Source organism: Malania oleifera, chromosome 9 (assembly GCF_029873635.1).
Source record: "Malania oleifera isolate guangnan ecotype guangnan chromosome 9, ASM2987363v1, whole genome shotgun sequence".
Lineage (NCBI taxonomy): Eukaryota > Viridiplantae > Streptophyta > Magnoliopsida > Santalales > Ximeniaceae > Malania > Malania oleifera.
The window spans coordinates 76,400,275-76,413,041 of record NC_080425.1 but is presented as its reverse complement, the minus strand read 5'-3'; positions in this window follow the sequence as shown (position 1 = coordinate 76,413,041).

Sequence of the window (12,767 nt, the reverse complement as noted above, 5' to 3'; positions counted from 1 at the left end):
TCCTCAAAGACCTTTGAAGATCTTTAGGTCCCTATACAAATGCACAACATAGTCCTCATAACTATCAAGAGATTTAATTGAAATAAATTAAACTTAATAGGCAAATTGTGAGAAGTCGGGCGACCAAACCCTTAAAAGGTAACTTTTCACCAATTCAGGCCACTGAATGTTTTAGTTCAAAATAGGCCCCGGGCAACCGAACATTTGAGTTCGATTAAACGAACTTAGCTTCTGGCACCCGAACCGCGAACAAAATCATTTTGACTTTTGTTCAGCCAACTGAGCTTGAACTTAGGCACCCGAACCATTAAAAATGGCTTTTTGAGCTGAGTCTATTCGGGTGACCGAACTAAAGTTCAGCCACCCGAAACCTCTCGAGTTGCAAATTATTTACTGAGGTTAACATGTTTTAAACAGGGTTAATTTTTCTAATATATTTTAAAGCATTCCTAATAATACCCTACATGTCCTAAACGGTTATATTTTAGCCATTGTCTATATATAGGACCTCATTTTGGTAGATTAGTAAGAAGATTAAAAAAATCATTAGCAAAAATCCTCTCTATTTCAAAATTCTGTTTTACCCAAATACTCTTATATCTTCATTCCCTTAATACATCTTAGCATTGTGAGAGCTTATTGATTGTGTTAGTACTTATTAGATATTACTAATACTCCCTTTACTTTGGTTGATTATTGATATAAATTTTGGAGAGTTTAGTCAGTTAAGTTTATCCCACATATTTGAATATTGTAAATCTTATGTTGGGATAAACTAACAAGCTTAAGGATCTTTACATTGTCATTGCAAGATTCTTGTTGACCTTACAAGGCTTAAAATCTTGTTTTGATACTAACAAACAAGTGGAACATAATATATTTGGTTAAGTGATGATTTCAGAATTCACATATATGAAAGCAAGGTCAATGTGCTCACAAGGATCAAATGAAACTTAAAGAATCAAAAACATGGTTTTAAAAATAATATGTTAAAACTTGAAGTCAAGATAGAACCAAAGAAGCAAAGCAAGAGAGTCAAAGAAAAACAAAGTGCTCAAAGCAAAACAAGCATGAAGACTTGAGTATTTCAAAATGTCAAAATATCCTAGAAGTCTTTATGTAAGTGTTTCAAATTTTAAATATCTTTTTGAAATATTGTTAAAACTCTTTAGGGGATATTTATGGACTTAGAGACCTATTTTAAAACCCCAAAAAATGTTTTATGAAAGATCAAATCAAGAGAGTAAAACTAATTTTGAAAAACTAAAAATGAAAAACCAGAAAGTGGACTAGTCATCCGACTGACCAAAACACCCTAAAATGGCTCAACCGACTGAAACAAGTAATATGTTGAAAACCTTCCCAGCCGACTGACCATTATGAATCAAGATCAGTCAGCTGACTAACGAAGAATGCAACTGTAAAGTAAGCTGCCCAGCCGACTAACCAAATGAACTAAACTGAGCTAACTGACTGACAATATTTGAACGTGGTCGGGTCAGTCGACTGACAATTTACTAAATTTAATTTCTGGCAAACAGAAGGGTCTGCCTGTCTAGTCAACTGACTCCATGGGATTTCAAATTTTTGAACTTTATGGGAAAATTCTAAAAATTAGTTTTTCAAATGTGAATGTTATAAAAACTTGGAAGACACTCCAAGTAACTTGGGGAACAAGGAAACTAATTCTAAAAAGCCTATAAATACTACCATAATCCCAAGAAATATATACACAAGCAATCACACAACAAAATTGCATTAAATCTCTTAATATCTCTCAAAGTTCTCTATTGCTCATACTCTTATTGGGGAAATCATCTGAATTGCTGCTGAAACACCAACCTACGGTTTCTATACTGAGTTTTCTCAATCACTAAAGAACCCTTGGTGAATTCTATACTTGAGCTTCAATTATATTTCTTATTGGTATTAAAATTGTTGAAGTACCTAGAACTGAATTTGTACTAATCTACTTTGTTTTGAGAGTGCTATTGTACGCAGTGTTTACTTAATATCTTTTCTAGTTCTTGGACGATTCAAGGTGTTCAGATCGTTGGCTAAGCGAGGGGATATCGTTTAGAGAGGTGCTGCTCTAGCCTATTTGAAGGAGTGACCGAGTGAGGGGATATCACTTGAAGAGGCGGGCTCTAGCCTACTGAAGAAGTGTGCAAACAGTGTTGTTCTTCCTGACAAAGGAACTAATTTTAATGAATCCTTTAGTGGTTTGCCAAAGGCGAGGACGTAGGTTTGGTATAAGCCGAACCTCGTAAAAGTCATGGTTTCACTCTCTCTTTCCCTTGTTCTTTATTTTCATCACATATAAAATGCGTGGTTGATTTAATTTCTTAATCATATATACTACGTAAATTTGGAAATTAAGTAAACTTAAAGTCTAATTTTGATTTGGGTTGCGGAAACCGAAAGGGAGTATGTTAGTTAAACCATACTTTGCGAAAACCATAAGAATGTACGTTAACTCATTAACACCTAAAGATAAATTAACTAAGAGTTTATTTGAATTCTGAATTTTGGGAAGAGTGTGAATGTTTTGTTGAAAATCATTTTGAGAAAGTCAATTCATTATCAAAGGGATTGCATTAACCACAGGGCTTGAATCAAATTCATATCCGCAGGGCTTATATAAAAAAACAACCATCTTGAGTTCTTACATTACTAAAGTGTTGTATACTTTAATCTTGGGTTTGGTTGTTTGCTTTCAAATTGTTTGGTTGATTGATTACTTGAATAATTGAATGTTTGTGTGGTTGTGGATTAAATAAAGAAATAAGTTTTTGCTGAAAGTTTGAAGAATCAACAACAAGTTAAAGAATTCATTAAAAGAATTAAAAGAGGTTAAGGATTATTAAAAAGAATTAAAAGAAAATTTTTAAATCCAATTCACCTCCCTCTTGGGACTACACTTTGTTTTTCAATTCCTATAGTTTTGATTTTATTGTGCAAATATTTTTACAAGCTATATTATTTTTCAAACAATTTTTAAGCATATTTCATTGAAGAAAATATTTTTTAAGTTGATTTGAATATTGTTGCAACATCTTTGAAACCATGATTTATTATTGAGATTTGAATATCTTGTTTCAAAGAAATAACTTGTTTATACACTATTAAGCATACTTGTGATTATATCCTGTTGAGTGTTGCTTGCACAAAAATCACATCACTGAGCTTACTATTCCTACATTATTGATGTGCATTGATTGATTGATTATACTGTGTAGTATTGTAGTACATAGTCTGCTTAGTTGAGAAGCACATTTCTGTGTACATAAATTTTATATTTACTGTATTCCAGGTGCGGGTTTGAAAAGGGAGACTAACCCTGTGGAATAGTCCTGGATTGGTTTAGACTCGGTTAGGAAAGTTAGGTGCACCATCTTGGTAAGGTATGGGTTGAGGTCAACCCCCCTAATTGACCTAGTTGTAAACGGTGCTGCTCCACCCGTTAAGTGAGCTTATAGTATAATCCTTGTGCGGGTGTGCCAAGGCGGGGACGTAGGCAGGATTAGACGAACTCCGATATCATATTCGGGGTCACTTTTACATTTCATGCATTATATTCTGCTTTGTGCTTGATATAATTTCCCTACTGAATATACTGCATATTTGATTGACACGACATTGTATCTGGTTAAGAAATACTGAAATTATGGTGCGTGTACTAAAAATCGTTTAATATATTGTATCTATTGTTTCATATATACTTAGACTGCTCCTAGGTTGCGTCATACTGTTGTTAGATTAGTTTAACCTAGGAAGAAATTTTTTAAATCTCCAATTCACCCCTCTTATTGGGATTGCACCAAAGCTAACAAGCTCAATAGAGTATGGAAATGATTTTCTCAAAGTAGACTTTTGAAATATCAAAAGTAAGATAGTTTTGATGTAATAAATGTGAGTGTAAAATATGCTAAAGGCTTCCAAGAGAGCCTTAAAATATTTTCTCCAAAAGTATTTTCAAAACAAAAGTAAGAGAAGTTTGAAAATGATGTGCAAAGTGAGTTTAAAAAATGCTCAAGAATCAAAGAACATTCAAATATGCTCTAAGGATGATCAACAACCTTTGTCCAAGTGTTTAAGCTTGATTTTTGTAGGCAAAGGCGAGATATGACCTTTATGTGACCATTGGGGAATAAAATATATTTTATCTTTGAAAATATAGCCATTTTCTTACTATTATTGGCGAAACTCAAGAGATCCAATCGACTGAATTGAGGTTCGTTCGACTGAACTCAAGGTGATTTCCCACATCCACGACATTAGGTCGACTGACCAATGATTCGATTGATTGAATCATAAAATGATGAACTTCGGTCGACTGGACTTAACATCCGGTCGACTAAATTTGGGTTTTCTACTGCGGATATCTTTCAGTATTTGGAGCATAAATTTTTCTAGAAAACTCAAAATGGGATGTTCTTGGTATCAAAATAAATTTAAGAGAAATTCCCAAAACTTTTATGTTTAACTTATTTTAAGATGAAAACTGATTGATCGAAAAAATCCCTCATCAATGCAACGACAAAAACATGAAGGGAATTTTCTGTTGTGGACACCTTTCAGTATTTTGGGCATTACATTTTTTAGAAAACTCCAAATGGGATGTTCTTGGTATCTCAAGAAAGTTAAGATAAAATCTCATAACTTTTATGTTGAACATTGTTAAAGATGAGAACTAATTGATCAAGAAAAGTGCTCATTAATGCGGTAGTAGAAACATGAAGGGAATTTTAAAAAACTTATTTTGGGGTTTTCATTCCAAACGTGATTTTAACACTTTGAAATAATTTTTGCACATCTTAAAAATGATTTTCAATAGAATATAGAGTGCTTAGGGTCCAACTACGGTCATGGTTGAGCTTCATATCAAATCAATGAGTTATACATGCACAATTGAAACATAAGTACATTACAACTGAAAAATACAAGTCTTCAAGCTTTGCTCTTCAGATATCCATGGAATCTACCAAGATATGTGCTCGTTTAAGTGCTTCATGGCTTCCATTTTGCATCGATAATTTTTTCTTTTTGAAACTTAAACTTGTTCATTCACTTAACACACAAATAAGATGTTGTGATTTGTCATTATTAAAATGGGATAGGACTCAAAAAGTCAACATATGTGGCAATCTGGTTGTATCACTCGAATTGTTGTTTGTATTTGATAGTCTAGGATCTCTTTGATTTAGTATTTAAATACTTTTGAATGTGTAACAAACATACCTTGTACAAGTCCTATATATAGGACATCTTTACATCAAATGAAAGGAAGTCCTGCATTTTTCTATATGGTATCAGAGCTCTTTCTCTAACGAGTTTTTTTTTTTCCTTTCCTAATGGTCGTTTCCTCTGAGTCCGTTGTTGTCACCACTCTCGACACTCCTGGCAGTGGCAACTTTCCTCTTATTGCCATCAATGTCGGCTCTCAGCTTCCCTCGAAGCTTACTCCTTTCAACTTCCCTTCTTGGCGCGTCCAACTGACGTCATTGTTCATTGGCTATGATCTTCACGGCTATCTTGACGGTACAATCATTTGTCTATCACGAACCCTTTCTACCAGCACCTCCTCTACCGGTTCATCTTCTGCAGGTGTCACCAATTCAGCTTTCTAAGTATATAAATAATTAAGGATGCGATAGAAGAATTGATAGAAATTAGTTACGTAATTTGTGGCTCACTCAAAATAGATGTGTTTATACAATAAAATACTTATGACGAATGTGTAAAAATAATGAGATTAATTTTTCCTGTTCTATTTCATTCTTATTATGACAATTAAACAACGTACTATCTTTTATAGAAAATATAATAAAGATAAAATTTAAGATTTTCTTAGAAAGAATTTAACATAACAAGTCAATTTTATTAAACAAATTTTGTATGTTTGGGAATGAGAAGGAATCAAATCAATTTTGACTAAACATAGAATCTTCATTTAAAAATATACAATGTAAAAATTAATCGATAAAAAGTATATGTTTAAATTATGAATAATTGCTTAAATTATGAATAATCATGGCACAAGACATTCTATATAACATGTTCGAAATTCTTCTAAATATGTTGTTCATAAAACTATCAACAAAAAAGGGTTCTACTGCAAATAAGGATAAAATTATCAACTTCACAAAATACAATAAGGTAGTTTTAGGAGCATAAATTTTATCATTTGAATTTGTGTAGATTTATATGAAACTTAATGCAATTTTAAATTGCGTTTTGTTCAAAGTCATACAAATTCAAATTCAAAGCTTAAAATTCAATCTCTCAAACTCAAATACAAGATAACTAAATAAAGCATACAAATACTATTTGATGATTTAAAAATATACATAATACTCAGAGATGGCTTAGGCATAAACCATTTTTGGACAAGTTTACTGTAGTGACCCAGAGAAATTATGGTATTTAAATATTAAAGAGAGAGGGAAATGGAATTAGTTTAAGAAGTGTTCGTCAATGACACGGCATATTGGGCTCGTCGACGAGGGTGTAATTCGTCGACGAGAAGATACCAAAAGTGGGTTTGGACGATTCTGAACTTCGTCGACGAATTGTCTTCATGACCTTGTCGACGAAGGTCATTGTATAAATAGGCCAAATATTCTTTTTTTTTTTTTTGCTGAAATTTCACACACAACTTCTCTCTCTCTCTCTCCCTTTTCGGTTCCTACACCTTCTCTCTAGTTTTATGGGTTCGTTCTTCGCCGGATTGACGATCCGAAGCCACCACGACACTCCTGGGGAAATTCTCTGCATATCTGCTAGAGTGGATCGTTGGTGGGACTAGTTCAGAATTCATTCTAGATTCAGGGTAAGACTTTCTACTCAATATTTGACTTCCTGACAGTTGTAGAAAGTGTAGTACAGGTAGAAATATTGAAGTTTAGTTATGAGAAATCTCATTTTTAGGGTGTTGAATGAAGAATCCTACAGATGCAGGATTGTTTTCTTAAGGGCTCTTTAGGAATCAGGTAAGAGGATAAATTAAGGTACTTATATGTTTAAATATGTATGAAACCTATTTTCGTGTGGCATGAGTAGAATTTATAATGAAATAATGTTTTCTAGGAATATGATAAAGATATGAATTTTTATAATGAAAAGCCGACGTACGGGCCGAGTTATGGATATGTTTTGCTGGCGTACGGGCCGAACTATGGATATGTTTTGTTGGCGTATGGGTTGAACTATAGATGTGTTTTGCCAGCGTACGAGCCAAATTATGGATATGATTTGTCGGCGTACGGGCCAAGTTATGGTAAAAATATGAAATGCTGGCGTACAGGCCGATGATTTTCATGATGTATATATATGCAAAATGATGTGTGATATTGATTTGGCAATTAATAGTATGAAATATCCATGTATCACAGTTTGATTATATGTTATATGTTATCAAAACCTAATTGGCTTGGTATAGGTTAGCATTTGCAGGGTACCGCTGCTATGTGTTCAGGATCATGACGATATTGTGTTAACACTGCTGTACGAAGTAGCGTGAGGACGGATAGTAGATGTGTTTTAAGAAGTGTGAGCGCCCCTAGTGTACGGGCCAGGTCTGGAAAAACTATCGGACTTACAGACTGTACTTTTGACTTAGCAGTGGTCGGCCAACCATTGTCAAGTCCCGCCTTCGGGCCACACAACCCAGTCATGTAGGGGTAATATGTGACAACAATTAACTAACCTACCAGGATTGTTTTCGTATTATTACTATATGAGATGATTTATGCTATGAAAATTCAGTATTATCTGTCATGGTATATTTATACATGTTTTTCTTAAAAATGATACAGACATATTTACTTGATATGCTTATATATGCTTTTATGTATATCACAAACAAACTCATATTGCCACACACTAGTATTAGTTTATTTCCCTTACTAAGAGGTGTCTCACCCCAAAATTTCATAAACATTTCAGGAGCCCCTAATAGGAGAGCGGATAAAGATCTACTGAGATAGTAATGTGGGTCTGCCCTCTTTGAAGGGTAAGTTTTGGTGGGGATAGATGGATTTTTGTGGGAAATGTCCTTAAGACTTTCTTTTTGGGATGTATATACCTAAATACAATGGATGTAGTAACTCTGATGTTGAGATGGATGGTTTTGTGTTTATGGTATTATGATTTTATGTTTCCTGCTGCTTAAGCTTCCGTTTTGTGTATCTGTTATATCCCTATTACCCACGGGCTCAAGTTGATCATGATCTGCTGGATGTGCTATATTGTATTATAAAAAAATATACATGTGGAATTAAGCAGGTCGTTACATTTACTATGTAACTTAGCAATACCAAAAATATCTCCAGGCCATCCAGCTAAGATCAACTAATAATAAATCAACTTAACATGGCTCGATCTTCTTGAAAGAAATTCAAGAATCGTTGGCCCCATTTAGAATTAAAAAAAAATTGGAAAAAAAGAAGAAGAAAAGTTTAAGGTAATTCACATTTTTATGTTTGTTTATCCAAAAAAGTGAGAAAGAAAATAAAAAATATACCAAATTTGTAAAAAAAAAAAAAAGTTAACATTTAATTTTCTCTAATTTTTACTTGTTAGCATCGAAAGAGTCCATAGGTATGCTTGATACACATGGATGAGTACCAACTTGACCCAAAAGTTTAAATTTATTGGATCTTAGATCTAAGCATGTATATAAACACCTATTATTTACTCACTTTTTCCAATGTGGGACAAACTCACAAGTAGAATTATCAACAATCTTCCCATCCCTTGTGAGTTTCAATTGCTTCCTTTTGAAAGGAAGTCATCTTCTCCCTCATGGGACTAATTCTCCAATAGTTTGCTTAAGTGGGCCTTACCATTGCGTCTTACGTGTCTTGGATTGTATTCCAAATGGGCCTCCAAATCAATCCTACCTCTCACGTCTTGACCCTATTTGGATCCATCTTGGCAGCTTAAATGATCATTCTTTAACCTCGGTCACACACTCCCACACCTAGAGTTATGAACCGCTGGCTCTGATACCACTTGTTAGCACCGGAGGAATCCATAGATGTGTTTGATACACATAGGTGAACACTAACTTGACTCAAAAGTTTAAATCCATTGGATCTTGGGTTCAATCATGTATATAAACATCCATCATTTACTCACTTTTTTCAATGTGAGACAAACACACAAGTGAAATTTTCAACAATAGTCATATTAAAACAAAATCCTAAATCCAAATGGACTCATAATGTTTTGTTGTTTAGGGAAAAACAACCGACAATTAAAAAAAATGTTAATTTCTCGCATATTCTCAAGTATTCAAGCATCATTTTTTTTATATTTTATTTTTATTAAATATCTAAATTTCTTAATTAAATCCATAGTTTCATTAAAATAATTTGAAATTACATAATATGGATGACAAGAATGATACTACCAACACTTTAATTTGTAAAGGATATAGGAAGGCAAAAGAACTACTATACTTCCTATGCCACTTCTAATCCTTTTACGAAAAGAGCATTTACTTGACTATATATTTTGATCTATAATGAATCGAATATAAAAAGTTTGACGCATCCTAAAACTACAAGACTTGTTAATTTTTTTTTAAAAAAAATTGTATAAATTTGATATATAAAATAGTGTGTGTGTTTTAATAAGTTACAGATTGAGATTAGTAGTGAGCATAATTTGGTTAAAACCGAATTAACCGAGTAAATTCGGTCGATTCGGTTAAAAATTTATTCGATTCGGTCCAGTTTTTATTTTTCACTGAATTTTGATTTTCAATTTTTGGTTCGGTTTTTAGGTTCGATTAATTCGATTAACTAAATTAACTGAATAGTATAAATTAATAATAAATAATTATATATTATATATTAAAATATTTTATATATTATATATGTACTAAAAATTTATTTATTTTTTTACATATTATATATATTAAAATTATATATATATTATATATTATTTATATTTTATATATATTAAAATATTAAATCGGTTAAAATCAATTAATCGATTTAGTTAAAATTTAATTCGATCGATTTTGAGTCCGATTAACTATGAAAATTCGATCGATTTTCATTATAACCAATTTAATCGAAATCCGATCGATTTTAAATTCAATTAAATATAAAATTTCAATCAATGCTCACCCCTTGTCACTGCGATGAGGATGAGGCTATAAAAAATGGTAAGAGTGGGGGAAGTGACAACTGCCATCTGCAGAGTTCATTTATATATATATATATGAATACAGGCTACAGCGGTGCAATTAAGGTGTCTCTGAATCTGAAATGGGGAAATGGGGTACAATGCACGCGAGTGTGAGCTCATGACTTCATTAATGGGCAGGAGGGTTGGGTTCGGTTGGGATGTCCATCCCAATAAATTCATATGAATTCTAAATAAAGGATTCATTTAAAAATCAAATTAATAAAAAAATAGATGGAACTGTTTAATTCATCCAGTTGTTTAAATTTTCAATTTAATTAATTAGGAGGGCAATCAACTTAATGCAATACATTTAAAAGTATTTTATGATTACATAATTGGTAATACGATTTAGATATTTATTACATGTAATTACATAATTATACATAAGCTAGTTTGAATATTCATGTAATTATATGATTTAGTTCAATTCAAATATATTATATATATATATTAAAAGACATCGGCCTAATCTAAGAAGCGTCCAAATGCTGATCCTAATTTTTAAAATCTTTTGAACTATTTAATTCGCTTCCAATTTTTTGATTGGTTACTTTAAAATGAACTTACATCCTATTGGTTACACATACCATCTTACAATATGTTACAGTTAACCAATAACATGAATTTCCTGATTTTTTTGTCATCACACCTAATTTGCCTCTCTCTCTCTCTCTCTCTCTCTCTCTCTCTCACACACACACACACACACATTTCTTATTCTTTCTTTTCTCTCTATGCATTCTCCCTTTGGCTCACCTAAATCTTGCCCAAATTTGACTCTTTCCTCTCTTCGAGTCTCTTTGCGCATTCTCTAAGCCACATTTTCCCCACTGGAACATTATTGACACCGAAGAAAAATAAGTAAGAGTTGTTGAACTGAGTGATATAGGATTACAAAGCGCAAAGGAGGGTGAGTTGCTAACGAGATGCTCAATGTCATCCTCGACTGCTAGATTGCCATCCTCGACAGATCTGCCTTCGACTTTGAATGAATGTTCTTGTCTATCTTTTCTTTTTTTCATCAACCAACAGTTTGATGAAATTCCCAAAAGAGTAGTCAAATTTATTCTTTCCCACTATCATTCATTTGTTTTTATAAAAAATTCTCTTTTATTATGTTCATTTAAAATTCACTATTGGCTCTTCACCAAAAATATTTATAAATATATTTGTTTGTAATTGATTTATGAATTTGATTACTTACCTCTTTGTATGTTTTTACACATTAATTTGTTTCAGACTGGATTTTTCATTCAATAGTTGATACCAAGACTCAATTACTACATTTTATTGTATTATCTATTGTTAATTGACCTTGCTTATGAGTTTAATCCCTAACTCAATTGAAAGTGTCTCTTTTATAATTACAGCAAATTTTCCATAGGGATATTAACTTGAAAAATACTCTTAGATGGAAGCGTGAGACCACATCTAGTTAATTAACTTCAAAATGGTTTTCTACTTTGCATAAAAATGATAAATAACCATGTTGTAATAATCTGTTCATTGAGAGGACACGAGACTTTAATCCATTGCTCTAAAATGATGCTAGAAAGAATTTAATTTTTCCTCCTATTATTTTGGATGTGCTTGAAAGCTAGTATTTTGCTTTGAAGCATATGTGCAACTCACAACATTGGAGCACTCGCCTAGCTTATTGTGAGAATGATACAGATTCTTATATTATAAGTGAAAACAAAATTAGACATATCTATGTTAGTATACTTTGTAAATTTAGAAATTAAATTGTTTGGTGATAATATTGTATACGTTAAATTTGAATTGAGCATTGTAGTATGTGCATGATGATTGTCTTCAAATTATATACTATTGTATTTATTTTTCTACAAGTTAATTCAAAATGTTTAAAATACAACAGTTATATTTTCAGGAGCTTGAACCTAATGTGATTTCAATTTCAAGATGTAAAATTTTTTATAAATAAAAAAAAGTAATCTTATTGTTTAAGAATAGAATTTAAAATTCATTTAACCACCAATGATAAATGAATTAATATTTTTGAAAACATTAATTAGATTAATAATTTCTCTTATCATCAATAATTAATATAATTGGTGTGAACTCAAAAAGAGGTGAATTGAAAATTTAAAAACTCTTAAGTCAATTTAAGATCTTAGACACTATTTTGCAACCTAGGGTCTTTCTAAGCAGATTCAATTCTCTCAAATAATTTAGATTAATTTTATAATATAAAAATATTAAAAAAGAAGGTGGTAAAAAATGATTTAGAATTATTTTAAAAAAAGGGGAAAAGTTTTTTTTAAAAAACTAAAATAATTAAAAAAATTATTGGAATCTTTCATTGGACCATTTCCTCTATTGTGAGAGAATATGGGATGAGAAAGAGAGGGTAACATAAAAAATTCTCAACGTGTCAAGAATCAAGTGTTACTTTAATCAATTTCATTGACCTTTTTGTTTATTAAAAGTGAAGATTTATTAATAAATAAATGAAGGTCATCATCTTTGAATAAAAAAAAAGTGCTAAATTTGCCACTTACCTAGATAATCAACACTATTTTAATAAAAGAAATGTTGAACTAATA